Below are 5,956 nucleotides of genomic sequence, written 5' to 3'. Positions count from 1 at the left end.
CTGGCGAGGCGGGACGCGTAGAGCGCAGGCGCAGGGAGCATGCACCTGAGCGGCATTCCTCCTCCCTCGGCGCACCTGGGCCCGCCCCTGGAGCTGGGGCAAGGGGGCGGGGCTTGAGTTGGCTCCGCCCCGGGTGGGACCTAGCCGGGGTACCGGATCGCGCAGGTTGAGCCCTTGGGCTCCTGCTGCTCTTGCGTGTGGGCTTACTGACCACGTCCGAGCACCTTCGCTCTTGGACTGGGCCTTTGGGTGGGAGAAGAGGGCATGGACGTGCTCATCTGGAAACCTGTGTGTTTTGGTCACCTTGCTTCAGCTTTCCGTTGAGGGTGAGGGATTTCGTCTTACTCAATTACACCGTTCACTAGCGCCTACCCAGCGGTGACCTCGCCAGAGTGGGCCCTGCTTCACCAGACAGAACAGCCCAGCGTAGTGATGACAGACGCTTAGGGCAGAGTGATTATGGATGAGACGGGGCAAGCACATGCTGTGATCAGGGGCTGTGTGGTGGAAGAGCTGGGAACCCAGACAAGTTGACCGTTCAGCCTCAGAGAGGGCCAGGAAGGGCTCCCAGAGGAGGTGGTAGACCCATAAATGAACAAAAGCCCCAGACCCTGCCTCCACAGTTCCTAATACTGAGATGAGGACAGGTAATTGACCAGAGAGCGATAAGTATCTGGGCAGTGATGGGGAAGCACAGGCAGAGTAATCAGACCTGAAAGCAGGGAAACCCAGAGGAGGCATCTGACCCGCTTTGGGGCCAGGGAGGGCTTCCTGGAAGAGGGATATATGAGCTGGATCTCAAAAGGAGGAGGGAGTAGGGCAGGCATAGGAGTAGAGGATCGCCAACAGGATGATTAAAATAAGTATATTATTATTGAAAACACCTAACAGTGCTATGAAGAAAATGAGTTGAGGCCTGGAATGGAAAGTAACAGAGGACTAAGTGGTGTAGGAGGTGGTTTTGATATAAACCCTGAAGGATAAGAAGGGCTGATGGACAAACATTCTAAGCAAACAGCAAATGCAGAAGTCCTGAAGCAAGAAAGACGTCAGTGTGTTACAGGAACCAGGGCCATGCCCAGGGCCTTCCTCCAGACATAATAATATGTGAAGAGCCTTATCTGAGTTATCAAAGTGGTGTTTACCTTAAACAATTAAGGTTTTATGCCTGCCATCTTCTTCAACCTTGCAGCAAGGACCTACCGAGTTTATGATTGACCTCTCTATCCAAAACTTTATTCCCTTTCTTGTCCTGCCCCTGTGCCCCTCAGGATTGAGGAGTATCAAAGAAAAAGGGGATTGGAATCAAGCAGGACCCTGTGGGGCCCTCCCAGGTACAAAAGTCCTCTGATTCTTGTTTGTATCAATAGAAAATGGCTTTGGTCTCCTAGGCCTTCCTTGAGTTCCAAAGAGCAGAATGAACAGTTACTAATTGGGGAAGTAAGGGAATGCAGAAACAAAGGAAACCGGCAAGAAACAATAGTTCAGAGATAAAACAGAGTCCTAGTTCCTCCTCAAGGAATTATATGTAACAATCTGACACATATCTTTGAGTTTTGTTTCCAGAAACTAAGACCCCGCCCCCCACCCCCCCCCACCCCCGACCTAGGTGGAGGATGGTGACTAAATGCTGACCACAGGCATGTAGACCCCAGACTGGTTAGAACCAGAAAACTGATGATTAAGATTCCTGAAACATCACCCTGTTACCTCATCACCAGCCAATCAGAAGAAAGGCCACCAGCTACAGCCCTTACCCCAAATGTTGCCTTTGAAACCCCTTCCCCGAAAGCCATCGGGGAGATCCATCTTCTGAGCATGAGCTGCTCCTTCTCCTTGCTTGGCACCTGCAAACAAATGCTGTGCTTTCCTTTACCACAACCCAGTGTCAGTAAGTTGGCTTTCCTGTGTGGCAGGCGAGCAAACCCACATTCAGTTCTATAACAACACCTGGGGTAGATAATTTTTTTATACCTCCTCTCTACCAGGAAATCATGTAAGAATCATTATTTTATTTGTTTTTTAATTTTAAAATTAATAATTGAAAATGACTGAATTTCCATTTTAAAGCTATTACTCAAATTCAGTAAAATATTTCGTGTATGAATTAAAATTTGTACTTAACAAGTAGAAATATTATACCTCACAGTTCATACCCCAATTCACTCTTTTAAATTTTTAAACACAAAAACTCCAAAAGGATGTGTAGAGTGACAGAAGTTTCTTCATCTTTACAGTGTACCATCATTTGAATTTCTAATCTATTATTTAAATACAAGAATATGTGCACAGAGGTGCCTGATACAAGCCCAAATGATTCCAAATTGTTATGAACTTATTTTCAAAATGAACACACATAGCTTCATATGTCAGAGGTCAACTGTGTCCCTGAGAGTTCTCTGTATTAACTTCCCTATAGAATAGCATGGCAAACAGCTGTTGGACAGCCCCATGTTCATGGCCTGTATAATCCCCTCAAGTGTGAGCAGGACCTGGGACTTACTTCTAAGTAATTAAATATGACATAGGAGGTTTACATTTTATTATGTAAGATTCTGTCTTCGTGGACTGAAAAGAGAGGGACCCTCTATTGCTGGCTTTGAAAGAAATAAGTTGCCACATTGTGAGAAGAATCTATGGAGAAGAGCACATGGCAAGAAACTGTAGGTGGCCTCTAGGAGCCAAGAGCAAACCCCACTGATAGCCAGCAAGAAAATGAAGACCTCATCCCTACAGCCCCAAGCAGATGGAAGAAGATCTTTTCTCAGTTGAGTCTCTGATGAGACAGCAGCCCTGGCTGACCTCTGGATTGCAGCCTGGTGAGGCCCTGGAGCAGAGGGCCCAGCTAAGCCACAATTGGACTGGCTCCCCAGGAACCATGAGACAGTGAACCTGTGTTGTTTTAAGCCACTAAGTTTGTGGTAATTTATTACACAGCACTAAAAATCTACTATAAATACAATGTTTACTAAAGGGTAGAGTAATAAAAATATCTAATTTGAAGCTTACATATATACCACTAAAACTCGACAGTATTAAAAAGACTCAACAGTATTGCATCAATTGTTCAGTCAGTAGACCACCAAACAATTTTTTCCTGGGGGTGGAAGGATTATTTTATCACTAATACTGTTTAGAATTTGTCAGTGCGTGGCATAATAAAAACTTGGCCAATTTTTGATCAGTTTTATTATTGTTTTAAAATTCTCTAGTTGGAAAACAGATGGTAAATAAAATGAGTAAACTATATACAACATTAAAAGGCAGTGAGCATTGTGGATAAAACATAGCGCCAAGTAAGGGACATGGGAGTTGCAATATGAAATAAGGTGGTCAGAGAAGATCTCACTGTACAGGTGACATTTGAGGGAGATGAAGGAGTGAACCCCTTTGACATCATTCTAGGGAAGAGCTTTCCTAGACAGAGGAACAGCTAGTGCAAAGGTGCTGGGTGGAACTGTGTTTGGCAGAACTTTGCTCCAGAACAAGGGGGACCTATGGATATGTTTGTTTGTTTTTAATATAACAGACTCACATACCATACAATTTATCCTTTTAATGCATATAATTCAATGGTTTTTAGTATACTCATAGAGTTGTGCAACAACCATCACGATCAATTGTAGAAAATTTCATCATCCTCAAAAGAAACCCTTTACTCTTTAGCAGTCAGTCCCCTTCCCCCAATTCTGTCAGCCACAGGCAACCACCAATCTATTTTCTGTCTCTATGGATTTGCCTATCCTGAACATTTCATGTAAATAGAATCATACGACGTGTGGCCTTTCATGTCTGGTTTCTCTGACTTAGTTTTCAAGGTTCATCCAAGTTGTAGCATATATAAGTACTAAATTTCTTTTTATTGCCAAATAACATTCCATCATATGGCTATACCACATTTTATTTATCCAATCTCCAGTTGATGGGCTGGGTTGTTTCCTCCTATTGGCTGCTATGAACATTCATGTACAAATTTTTGTGTGAACATGTTTTCAATTCTCTGGTCTATACCTAAGAATGGAATTACTGGGACTTCCCTGGTGGTCCAGTAGTTAAGAAGCTGCATTCCAATGCAGGGGACACTGGTTTGATCCCTAGTCAGGGAACTAAGACTCCCACATGCCCTGGGGCAACTAAGCCCATGAGCCACAGCCACTGATCCCGCACGCCTCAACTAGAGAGAAACTCTACGCACCACAATGAAAAGCCTGAGTGCTGCAAGGAAGGAAGATCCCACAACTAAGACCTGATGCAACCAAAAATTAAATAAATAAGTAAATACATACATACATACATAAAAAGAGAGATTTGTCTTTAAAAAAAAAACACAGAATTACTGGATCACGTGGTAATTCTGAGTTTAACCTTTAAGGAACTGCTGGACTGTTTTCCAAAGTGGCCGCACCATTTTACATTCCCACCATCAATGTATGAGGGTTCTGATTCCTCCACATTCTTGCCAACACTTGATAATTTCCATTAAAAAAAAATTACAGCCATCCTACTGGGTATGAAGTGGTATTTCATTGTTTTGATTTGCATTTTTCTGACAACTAATGATGTTGAGCATCTTTTCATGTACTTATTGGCTTTGTGTATCTTTTTTAGAGAAATGTCTCTTCAGATCATTTTTCTATTTTTAAATTGGGTCATATTATTATTGAATTAGATGACTTTATTTTAGATTCAAGTACCTTATCAGATATATGATTTGCAATTTTTTTCTCTCATTCTGTGTGTTGTCTCTTCATTTTCTTGACATTCTTTAAAAAGAAAGTTTTAAATTTTGATGATGTCCAATTTATCTATTTTTTTGTTTGTTTTGTTGCTTTGCTTTTAGTGTCATTTAAGAAACCATTGCCGGGGCTTCATAGGTGGCACAGTGGTTAAGAATCTGCCTGCCAATGCAGGCGACGCGGGTTTGAGCCCTGCTCCAGGAAGGTCCTACATGCCACAGAGCAACTAAGGCCGTGTGACACAAGTATAGAGCCTGCGCTTTAGAGCCTGTGAGCCACAACTATTGAGCGCATGTGCTGCAGCTACTGAAGCCCACGCGCCTAGAGCCCGTGCTCCACAACAAGAGAAGCCACGGCAATGAGGAGCCCATGCACCACAATGAAGAGTAGCCCCCATTCACCGCAACTAAAGAAAGCCCGCGCAGAGCAAAAAAAAAACATCCAACACGGCCAATAAAAAAAAAAAAAAAAACTTAAAAAAAAAAAGAAACCATTGCCTAATTATGGATAGTCTTAAGCAGGGGAGGAACATGGCCAAATTTTTGTTTTGAAGTGTTATTCTTGCTGCTTTCAATTAAAGTGGGGAGACTTGTGAAATAAGAAATTTCTCTGGTCACTCTCGCTAAAACTGCAACCCCACCCTCACTCCACTTCTCATTTTCTGCTTCATTTCTCCATAGAACTAATCATATTCTAATAAACTCTATAATATACTGTACTTACTTATTATGTCATTGCCCGTCTCCACCGCAAGAATGTCGACTCCATGAGGACTGGGCTTGTCTGTTTTGTTCACTGCTCTATCCCCAGCGACTAGGGAAGTTGAGGAGGGGGAGCCTGGTGATGACCAGAGGGACAGAGAACCCCTGGATGCTATCTGGCATGAGGAGTCTGATATGGGGGGGGGGGGAACTGCCAGATGTCATGATGTCAAAAGAATATTTCTTGAATAGAGTGAGTGGATATGAACGAATGGATGCATAGATGAGTGAATAAATGAAAGAAGGAACAAATGATGTACCGATGTACCGATGTGCCGGGAGTACTATGGCGTGATCTTTATTTGCAGAGTAGGTAGCACAGGGGCTCCCGCATTGTCCCTGGCAACCGGCAGAGGGCGCAGACAGGCCAGGTCCCCGAGAGCCCATCCCGGGATCCGCCCCCCTACCCCACCCAGGGATCCAGGACCCTGAAGCCCCAGCCTCCCGGCCCCGTCCTGG

Source organism: Hippopotamus amphibius, chromosome 16 (genome assembly GCF_030028045.1).
Source record: "Hippopotamus amphibius kiboko isolate mHipAmp2 chromosome 16, mHipAmp2.hap2, whole genome shotgun sequence".
NCBI lineage: Eukaryota > Metazoa > Chordata > Mammalia > Artiodactyla > Hippopotamidae > Hippopotamus > Hippopotamus amphibius.
This window is presented reverse-complemented; position numbering follows the sequence as displayed.